The sequence below is a fragment of the Plecotus auritus genome (assembly GCF_963455305.1).
Source record: "Plecotus auritus genome assembly, chromosome: 8".
Taxonomy (NCBI): Eukaryota; Metazoa; Chordata; class Mammalia; order Chiroptera; family Vespertilionidae; genus Plecotus; species Plecotus auritus.
Genome location: NC_137782.1, coordinates 49300420 through 49311832, shown reverse-complemented (window position 1 = coordinate 49311832; position 11413 = coordinate 49300420). Strand labels below are relative to the sequence as shown.

The following is an 11413-nucleotide window of genomic DNA, read 5'->3' as shown; positions in this document are numbered from 1 at the left end:
TCCCACTTGGGGGAAGCTGAGGGTTGCTTTGTGGGCATCAGGTCCATGGTGCTGTTTCTTTGTAAATGGCCAGTGAATGTCATGGCAGCTCCTGTGTTGAGTGTCTGCCCCCTGGTGGTCAGTGTGTGTCAGAGTGACTGGTTGGATGGCTGGACCTTAGCATATTAGCCTTTTATATATAGAGATAGAGCCATTATGTTGGACACATGAAACTAATATAATGGTGTATGCCGATTATCTACATATATAAAACCCTAATATGCAAATAGACCAAACAGTGGAACAACCAGTCACTATGATATGCGCTGACCACCAGGGTGTGTGCGCAGAACATGGTGGGCATTGGTTGCAGCGGGATGGTGGAGCTGGTGAGTGGGAGCGCCAGACCACGGCAGTGCGCTGGTCACTGTCATCAGAGCGAGCCTCTAGTGGTTACTGAAAATTCTTTGCTCCTGCATGCCATGGTCCCACCTGGCACTTGTATCCACTGCCGGAGCCCAGCACTGGCACCAATCACTCAGCGCCATCAGCAGGTGTGAGCGGATGCTGCTGGCCCTGATCGCCCCTCAGGGCTTCTCCACCTCCCCCTGCTCCTCCACCTCCCCCTGCTCCTGAGGGGTGATCAGGGCAGCAGCCGCCGCTCACACTCACTGACGGCACTGGCCCCACTCGCACCTGCTGCTGGCTCTGGAAAATGGAGATATAGAAAGCTTAGAAACTTGACCTGACTGAAAAGAAGTAAGAAATGGTGGACCTTGAAAATGACTTCAGGTTTTTTCACTGCACAGAATATAGTCAAACACTGCTGCAGTTAAATATTTTACCCTTTGTTCTCCCTGTGTGATCTACAATAATAATCTGCTTTGTGTTGATATTTACTGCTGTGTTGCTGACAATTACCTGAAAGAGAAGTTGGGGTGTGAGCAGGGCCGGCACTGTCAGTGCATGGAAGTGGTGGCAGCAGTAGCGGGGCTGCTGGCAGACAGGGGACTGGGAGCTGCAGTGGGAGGGGCCTGGTGGGGGCATGGAGAATGGGCCGAGACCTGCTCTTGTGCCCACCACAGTCTTGCAGCCCACAGTTCCTTTCAAGGTGCACAAAATCATGCACTGGACTCCTAGTACCTACATTAAAAAAAAGCAAAAATTTTTTTATGAGAAAAATATGTGGCATTGTGTATTACACATGATGGTGATTCTGGCATAATTTTTTTCTAGTCTGCACTGTTTATCAATCTTTTAATTACAGCTTATGCTCTATCGCTTATGCTGAGAGCTTATTTACAATACCAATTGATTGCAGTCTGCAAATACTGAATTCCTGTTATGACCTAGATGATATGGAAGGCAACACAGAAATCAAAGGAGTAAAAATGAGAAACAGTTTCTGAGAAGTGAAAAGCTCATGGAAGAGTCAAGTATGTAAGCTGTTGACTGCAGAATATTGAGAAGTGAAACAATTAAAATGAACATAGTGGCCCCAGATTTGTGTTTGCAGTAATTCTTCTTGGAGGAGTTAAGGATAATCTCCAAGCAGAAATATATTTTTTCTGGCTTTACTGACATGATTGACATACCGTTTTGTCCAATGTGATGATTTCCTGCACAATTATATTGTGAATGATTAGTACAATAAGATTAGTTAACACATCCATCACCTCACATAATTACATTTTTTGTGGTAATAACATTGAAGATTTTATCTCCAAGCAGCTTTGAATTATATAATACTCCCCAGCCCCTGGCAATCACCATTCTACTCTGTTTCTTTGAGTTTGGCTTTTTTTAGATCCCACTAAATAAGATCATATAGTATTTGTCTGTCTCTGTGTGACTTGTTTCACTTAACATAATGCCCTCATGATTCATTCAAAATCACAAATAGCAGGATTTTTTCTTTTTTATGGCCAAATTGTATGTATCTAAAATATATATTTTTTCCTCACATCTTTTTAATTTATTTATTCTTGGATGGAAACTTAGATTGTTTTCATGTCTTAGCTGTTGTGAATGATGCTGCAATGAACACAGGACTGCAGAAACCTCTTTGAGACAGTGATTTCATTCCCTTTGGCTAAATACCCAGAAGTGGGATTGCTGATCTTATGGTAGTTCTAGTTTTAATCTATTGAGAAACCTCCATACCCCTTCCATAGTGGCTGTACCAACTTACATTCCCATCAACAGTATGCAAAGGTTCCCCTTTCTCACACAAGCCTCTCTGACACTTGTCCCTTCTTTTGTTTGATGGTACCCATTCTAACCAATGGGAGGGGATATTTCATTGTGGTTTTGATTTGCATTTCCCTGAAATTTAGTGATGTTCTGCATCTTTTCATGTACCTACTAGCCATTTCTATTTCTTATTTGGAAAAGTATCTATTCAGGTCCTTTGCCCATTTTTAAAGTGGGATATATATGGAATTTGTTGTTTGTTTGTTTTTGCTATTGAGTTGTATGAGCTCCTCACACACTATTTTTTATATTATATCACCTTTATCTGATAGGTGATAGATTGCCTCTTTGTTCTGTCAATTGCTTGCTTTTCTCTGCAGAAGCTTTTCAGTTTGGTGTCATCTCACTTGCTTATTTTTCTTTTGCTGCTTCGCTTTGATGTTATACCTCAACACTCATTGCCAAGGCCAAAAGTCAAGAAGTGTTTGCCTATATTTTCTTATGGGAGTTTTACATTTTCATATCTGACATTTAAGTATTTAATCCACTTTGTAATACTTGTGAATGGTGTAAGATAGAGGTCCAATTTTACTGTTTTATATGTGAACTAGAGGCCCAGTGCATGAAATTCATGCTCTCGGGTGGTGGGGGGGAGGCCCTCAGCCCAGCCTATGCCCTCTTGCAGTCCAGGAGCCCTCAGGGGATGTCTGATTGATGGCTTAGGCAGCAGTTGGACATCCTTAGTGCTGCTACGGAGGCAGGAGAGGGTCCCGCTACCACTGCTGCACCCGCCAGCTGTGAGCCCGGCTTCTGGGAGCACAGTGACCACCAGGAGGCAGCTCCTGCATTGAGCTTCTGCCCCCTGGTGGTCAGTGTGTGTCATACAATGGGTCGTTCCGCTGTTTGGTCGATTTGCATGTTGGCCTTTTATTATATAGGATATTCAGTTTCCCCAACACTATTTATTGAGACTATTTTTCCATATTCAGTATTCTCATCTTTCTTGTTAAATATTACTTGACCATATATGCATGGGTTTACTTCCAAACTAAGAAGTTTACTTCCAGATTGATTCTATCACTCTATGTGTCTGTTCATTGTCAGTGCCATACAGTTTCTAACACTGTAACTTTGTAGGATAGTTTGAAATCAGGAAGTTTGAGGCCTCCAGATTTCTTCTTCTTTTTTAGGATTACTTTGTCTATTTTTATTTTGTGGTTCCATATGATATTTTTCTATTTCTATGAAAGAATGCCATTGGAATTTTGATAGGAATTGCATTGATTCTATAGATGGCTTTGAGTAATATGGACATTTTAACAATATTAATTCTTTTGATTCACAAAACAGGATATCTTTTAATTCATTTGTGAATTAATTCTGAATTTGATTTTAACACATGAGCTCTGACCACTACAACTTATTTCAAAAAATATAAAGTATTTAAAATTAAATTTAACTACACGTTCCATAGGATTGCTGGTGTCATTCTGACATTTTAGTTTTGAGCTTACAGTTACCAATAGACTGAAAGAATGACAAAAAGACCCCAGGTGTATAATTTTTTTTTGGATTATAAATAAGCATTGCTGTACTGAGCAATACTGGGCCCTGAGGCAAAATCATTAATACTAATACTATCTTCACTTAAAATTTCACATTTTGTTCATCATGAATTATTGCATTAATTGTTTTTTAAATGTATATTGCATTTATTATTTATCTAAATTATGAGGATATTTTTTGGTGTCCTTCTTAACTTTGTGCCCAAAGCAAGTACCTCATTCACTTCATCCTAGTCCTGGCCTTATGAAAATAGAAATGTATTTATTATTAGAGAACCATTTAAAAATCAACCAGTCAATATGTACCAGACCGAAATAGGATATGTGTCTTGGGAGATAATAAAATTAGAGTCATGATCTTGGGCTTTAGAAGCTTTTAATGAAGTTGTAGTCATAACCCATCAGTATGCAAATGCGCAATATGGAAAAGCTTATGGTAGGTGCAAAGTAGAGATAAATTGCCTTCAGTTTTGACAACAGCAAGGTCTGAATGTGTAACAGGAGTTAGAGAGGGTATTACTGTGTAGATGGAGCTTGATCTGGAACTTTAAGAATTTATAAGCATCAAGCAGAGGAGACCAGGAGGACACTGCATTTCAGGGAGTTACCGGGCGACGTTAGTAAAGGTCAAGGATTTGTAGGGGTTGGACAGAGGGTCAAGGTGAATATAGCAATAGTGTAAATTGATTAGAAAGTTCCTGTGGTTATATAGTACAAGAGAATGCATATGATTTGATTGTGAAGAGTTTATAAGAATACCAATTCCAAAGTACATCTTTAAAAAATAAATGAAGGGACCACATTTCATAGAAAGTTTCTGGACAAGATTATTTTGGTAAAGAGTTATAAGGATAGAAATATATTCCTGAATATTGAAATCTAAAATGAAGTAATAAGGGCCTACTAACAACATGATGGACCATTTTCACTTCCATCACATAATAAAAATAATTTATTCTATCAAAAATAACAGATGCAGAGCTAACAATTATTGAGCTTATTCCATGTGGTAGGCACTGCTGCTAAGGACACAAAATGCTTGATACAAAGGGAAAGAGCTATTAAAGAGCTCAGAAGAAAAGTTCTCAATTATTCCCCATTATGAATTATACACTTGCATTTATTTTAGACACTTAATCATATTAAGAAACTGTTTTATATCAAATGATTATTTTCAGCATCTATTGAGTTGTTCATGTTTTTCTACTTCTTCCTGCTCATGTGAAAAATCACATTTTTTATATTTAAATGCCAAACATCCACCTTTCGGTTCCAAATATAAACATGGTTGGGATGCATTGTTCTTTTTTATTTTGGTTGGTTTGCTTAGTTGACACTTTTATTTAGGAATTTTATATCTATAGTTCTTAGTATCTTTACCAGTTTTTAGTACAATACTTAAGCTGAATCCATAAAAATGACTCAAGAAGTTTTTCCTCTTTTTTTTTTTTTTCCGGAAAAGGTTTACTTAAGATTGAGCTCTGTCTTCCTTGAATATTGGGAAGAATGCACAAGCAAATCTTCCTGAATCTGGAGGTGTATTGTGGTTCATTTCTTTTGTGTGTGTGTATGTGTGTGTCATATTACATATTTTGGAAAGGTTTAGTTACAAATTTGATTTCTTTACAATAGCTAGGTGTATTTTTTCCCAAGTTTAGATATTGGAAAAGACTTGGAAGACATATAGAGATTGAGGCAAGGAATATGATGCATCAAGAGAAAGAGCATACAGGCATGCATAGGGAGTCTGAGGAACACCCCATGCATAAGCAACCCTTGGATCCAGTGTTCATGTGCGTCATGCTGTGTTCACAGTCTGAATTTTCCTATCTGGGTAAGGGATCTTGGCTTGGGAGAGCTCACCAAACAAACTCTCAGCATCTCTCTATATAATTGAGTCAATCTTGTCAAGTTGGTTATAGGCTATTGCAGATCAGAAGTAAAGAGACTGGGCCCACGGAGACTGGACTCACGGAGGCAGTGGCGGCAACTCCTCCTCCTGCTGCTGCCAAGCCCCATCCTCACCCACCCCCCACCCCATCACGACCGCCGGTTCCAGCCCGCACCTCCGTGTCCGTGTCCATTCCCCCTCCCCCGGGCCCCATCATGGGCCTCACCGTGTCCGCACTCTTTTCTCGGATCTTCGGGAAGATGCGGATCCTCATGGTTGGCTTGAACGCAGCTGGCAAGACCACAATCCTGTACAAACTGAAGTTGGAGGAGATTGTCACCACCATAGGCTTCAATGTGGAAACAGTGGAATACAAGAACATCTGTTTCACAGTCTGGGACGTGGGAGGCCAGGAAAAGATTTGGCCTCTGTGGGGGCACTACTTTCAGAACACTCAGGGTCTCATCTTCGTGGTGGACAGTAATGACCGGGAGCGGGTCCAGGGTCGGCTGATGAACTTCAGAAGATGCTGCAGGAGGAGGAGCTATGGGATGCGGTGCTGCTGGTTTTTCCCAGCAAGCAGGATATGCCCAATGCCATGCCCGTGAGCGAGCTGACAGACAAGCTGGGCCTGCAGCACTTGCGCAGTTGCACGTGGTACATCCAGGCCACCTGTGCCATCCAAGGAACAGGCCTATAAGATGGGCTGGACTGGCTGTCCCAAGAGCTGTCAAAGTGCCAACCAATCAGGGGTCGGCCCCTGCTGCCGGGAAGCCCCCATGTGTATCCCGCAGATGACCAGACCCCCGACTCCTCAGGCAGTACCCTTCCCTCCTTTTTCTCCTCCAACAGACACTGGTCTCTGCTCCTGCCCCTCCTGCCTGCATGTTCTCTCTGTTGTTGGAGCCTGTAGCCTTGCTCTCTGGGCACAGGGGCAAGAGAAACGAAGGCAACAGGTCCCCTGACTGCTGAGACCTGTGGAAGGGGCTTCCAGGGCCGAGACCCTATCTTCCAGAGGAGGAGCAGGGACCTGGGTTTACTTTTGTTTGTTCCATTTTGGGCATACCCTTGGGGTCAGGTGAGGAGGGGAGGGGAGGGCTCCAGGTGGTGCTAAGATATGGCACTGGATAGTGAGTAATAAATTTGCTGTGGTTTGGAAGAAGAAGAAGAAGAAGGAGGAGAAGAAGGAGGAGGAGGAGGAGGAGGAGGAGGAGGAGGAGGAGGAGGAGGAGGAGGAGGAGGAGGAGAAGAAGAAGAAGAAGAAGAAGAAGAAGAAGAAGAAGAAGAAGAAGAAGAAGGAGAAAAGAGATAACATTGTGGGTATCAGAGGAGTTTTGGACTTTTATGGCACTTTGTAAATTCCATTGCCTGTGTTGGAAAACAGTCAAAAGCTAGACATCAGGCATCCCCAGAGATATTGTTTCAAAGCCAGATGTAAATGAAATCTATCTCCACAATAACCTAATCAGATTTTTAAAACATTTCTTCTTATATTAGTTTTGATACATTTCAGATTTAGAGTTATCCACATCTAAATTTTCAGTTATTGGCATAAAGTTTTAGGTAATATTCTCTTTTTATCTTTTCAATATCAATATGATCTGTTGTGACCCTTCCATTTTATGCCTCATATTGATATCATGTGTTTCCTTTACATTTTAGTCTTATTAGGTATTAAAATCTCTCTATATAAAACCCTAATATGCAAATAGACCGAACAGCGGAACAACCAAACAACCGGTTGCTATGACCAAGAGGGGGCACGTGCGGAACATGGCAGGCATCGGCAGCAGGCGGCAGAGCGTGGAACATGGCAGGCATCAGCCGCAGCAGGAAGGTGGAGCAGGTGAGCAGGGGTGCCAGACCAAGGCGGGGCGCTGGTCGCTGTCATCAGGGCGAGCCTCTGGTGGTTACTGCAAATTCTTTGCTCCCATGCACCGTGGTCCCACCAGGTGCTCACACCTGCTTCCAGCGCCTGCCCCGCTCACACCCATTGCCAGCCCCGGAGCCACCGCTCACATCCACTACCAGCGCCTGGTGCCGGCCCCGATTGCTTGCGTGCAAGCAGTGACTGCCGACCTCAATCGCCCCTCAGGGCTTCTCCACCTCCCCCTGCTCCTGAGGGGCGATCAGGGCCGGCAGCTGCCTCTCACACACATTGCTGGCAGATAAGGGACCGGGGGCTGTGGCAGGAGGGGCCTGGCGGGGGCACTGAGGATGAGCCGAGACCCACCATTGTGCCCACTGTCATGGTCCACATTTCCTTTCAAGGTGCACGAATTGTGCACTTGGCCCCTATTGTATTAATATTTTTAAAGAACCAAATGTTTGATTTTTAATTTTTCCTGTTTCCTTCACTTCTCTTTCACTTATTTCTACACACATATACAATTGTGTGCATGTGGATGTGTGTGTGTGCTTATGTGTGTATGTGTGTAAATTAGCTGAATTTGGTTCAGATATTCTGTATTTATTCTGAATTTTTTCAGTGTATTCTATCAGTTATTGGAAGAAGTCTTCCACAAGGAGTGTAGAGTTTTCAGTTTGACTTGTTTTTTTCATCTAACCTGACAAGTGTAGTCTTTTTAATGGAATAATCAATCACTTTCCATTTAATCAAATTACAGATATTTTTGAATTTACAACTGCCATTTTTTTCTATTTAATAGAATAGTATGATTTTATTTCTTTACTCTATCTTTTTAATTAACTGAAGACTTTTCTACATATTAATCCAATTTAATAGAGTTAATTCATTTTTAATATATTGTTTTACTATTTGTATTTGGTTTTCCTGAAGAATTAAAGAAATAATAATAAGCTAGTGTTTCATGTTCCAACTTGGAATTCTAAGTCTCAGGTGAAGTGTTACAAGTGTGATCATGTGCTAACCTCCCTCAATACAATGACAATTCACATATACAATTTTGTGTACATAGTTACAGGTGAAGCTGGGAGAGAGATAGCAGTTGTGAATTAGAATTATGCACCAGTTTTACTTGTGCATGGCTCTCGGGCGCTGAGTGGGACCTAAGTATGAATAGGTCCCAAATGTAGGAAACAGTTCCCAAATGTAGGAAAGACAAGATTTCCTGCACTGAAAACTAAGGTAGCCTCCAATGCTATTTGGTCTAACTAAATTTGCACTCTCTACCAGAATCACTACTTTAACACAAATACAACATGTGATAGCAGAGGACAGGACCTTAATTTTAATAAATTATGACTTTTTTATATACTTATTGATTTCAGAGAGGGAAGAAGAGAGGTAGAGAAATCAATGATGAGAGAAAATCATTGATTGGCTGCCTCCTGCACACTCCACACGGGATCGAGCCCACAATCTGGGCATGTGCACTGATGGGGAATCGAACCATGACCTTCTGGTTCACAGGTCAACACTCAACCACTGAACCAAGTTGGCTGGGCTCAATAAGTTATTTTAAAAAGCTACATCTAAGACAAAGAGAAGAACTCTACAATGTCATGCTCTAAAGGAAATGGGCCACATACACAGACAATGTAAATAGGCAGGACTGCTCTTGTAGATATCTTCTCCAATGGGATCCCTCCAGTTGTTCGTAATTGGGAAAAACAAAAACCAAAAGATGCAATATCCTTTATTTTAAGGCATCAGCCATAAACATAAAGTCAATGTGTAGCATTTAATTGAGTAAATGATAGAAACTAGAAGTAATATGATTTTTGTATTAAGAAATTATGTGCAATCCCTCTTCTAGGAATATACCCTAAGAAACTAGAAACGCCAATCAGAAATGATATATGCACCCCTATGTTCATAGAAGTACAATTTACAATAGCTAAGATTTAGAAACAGCCTAAATGCCCACCAGCAGATGAGTGGATTAGAAAACTATGGTACATCTACACAATGGAATACTATGCTGCTATAAAAAAGAAGGAATTCTTACCATTTGCAGCAGCATGGATGGACCTGGAGAGCATTATGCTAAGTGAAATAAGCCAGGCAATGAAAGAAAAATACCACATGATCTCACTCATTTATGGAAAACAAAAAACATTATAACTTGATTAATAAAAAGATAGATACAGAGGCAGTGAAGCATCAAACAGACTGTCAAATTACAGCAGGAAGGCTGGGGAGTGTTGGGGAGAGGGGGAAAGAGATCAACCGAAGGACTTGTATGCATGCATATAAGCAAAACCAATGGACACAAGACACTGGGGCGGGGGGCGGTGGGATGAGGGCATGTGATAGGGGCTAGGGGAGGCTGGGGGAAGGTCAATGGGGACAAAAAGGAGATATATGTACTACTATTTGTAATACTTTAAACAATAAAATAAAATAAAAAAAAAGAAATTATGTGCAGATGAACAACAGGTACATTTAAATAAATGTGCCCTAATACATAATTAAAATAATTTGGGATAAGTCTATTTAACAGTTTCCTTCAAAGCTATGAGGATGAAATAGTAAATATTCTGTATTTAAACCCTTTTATTCACTTATTTTTGCCTTGCTGACATCACTTGAAATTTTCTTATACTCCTTGTGATTATTTCTAATCAGAACATGTGAGAAAAAAGTTCTGACATTGCCTGTCATATAGCCTTTTTCTATTGATATTATCATTGATTTAGTCTCATTAACACTACTGAAATATTAAGGTCACATTTTTATTTATAAATGATATTTGAAAAGTCAGTGTAATTGGCAACATCGTGATGGGAATCTCAGAGGGGCCTCTGCACGTGATAAGTCAGCATCAATGAGAGAAAAATCTCACATTCAGCAAACATCCATCTTCGATATTAGGTCATGTGTCTGTATTATCATCTCCCAATCGGTTGTCGGGCTGTCTCATCCTTCTAACATAGGATCCTAAATGGTAAAATATGATTCCCTATGACAGACTATTTTTACCCTTTCAATTTTTTCCCAGTACTTTCCCTATACTTCACTATTCAATTGAGAATAAGGAAGTAATTTTCTACTTAGCAGTCAGAACACTCATCTCAACTGTCAAGATGACACAAAATAATTTCATTTGACAATTGCTGGCACTATCTCAAAAATGTTTCAAGTCACAAAATACTTCTCCAGATTTCTGTTCTTCTCTGCCATCTTATTCTTCTTCCCTCTCTCTTTCTCAACACTCCAGTTAAGCAGCACTTTTTTTTTTTTTCATTAAATACAGGGTATAGAGACTGGCAACTCATAAAATGGCCAACAGTAAGGTATGCTATAAATGGAAAATTTTTAGACTTTTTCTTTTTTTTTAAATGTATTTTTTATTGATATTTTACAGAGAGGAAGGGAGAGGGATAGAGAGCTAGAAACATCGATGAGAGAGAAACATCGATCAGCTGCCTCCTGCACACCTCCCACTGGGGATATGCCCACAACCAAGGCACATGCCCTTGACCAGAATCAAATCGGGACCCTTCAGTCCGCAGGCCGACGCTCTATCCACTGAGCCAAACAGGTTTCGGCTAGACTTTTTCTTAACATAATTGAAAGCCTTGACCCTTAGATATTTTTAAACTTTAGATCTACTGTTCCAAATATGTTTGGTTTAAAAATATCTTCTAAATCAAATAACGACTCCAATATGTGAGGCACTATAGTATATGCCTACACTTTCAGAAAAATGAGGATAAGGTTTTGGACACCACCCCCTTGTTCACCAGACCACTGAGCAACACTGGCAGGGCTATGTAGCTCCTCATGCAGAGTGGGGGACTTCCCAATCAATGGAAGATGGGATAAGGCCTAATACCCACAAGCCCAGATCACCATCTG

At 40.8% G+C, this 11413-nt stretch overlaps 1 pseudogene across 1 annotated transcript; it reads left to right on the top strand.

Moving 5' to 3' along the window:
• The first annotated feature begins 5843 nt into the window (after positions 1-5843).
• LOC308255941 (ADP-ribosylation factor 5-like) lies at positions 5844-6541 on the top strand (annotated as a pseudogene). Its single transcript has one exon. The product of its transcript is annotated as an ADP-ribosylation factor 5-like (transcript).
• The last annotated feature ends 4872 nt before the right edge of the window (positions 6542-11413 follow it).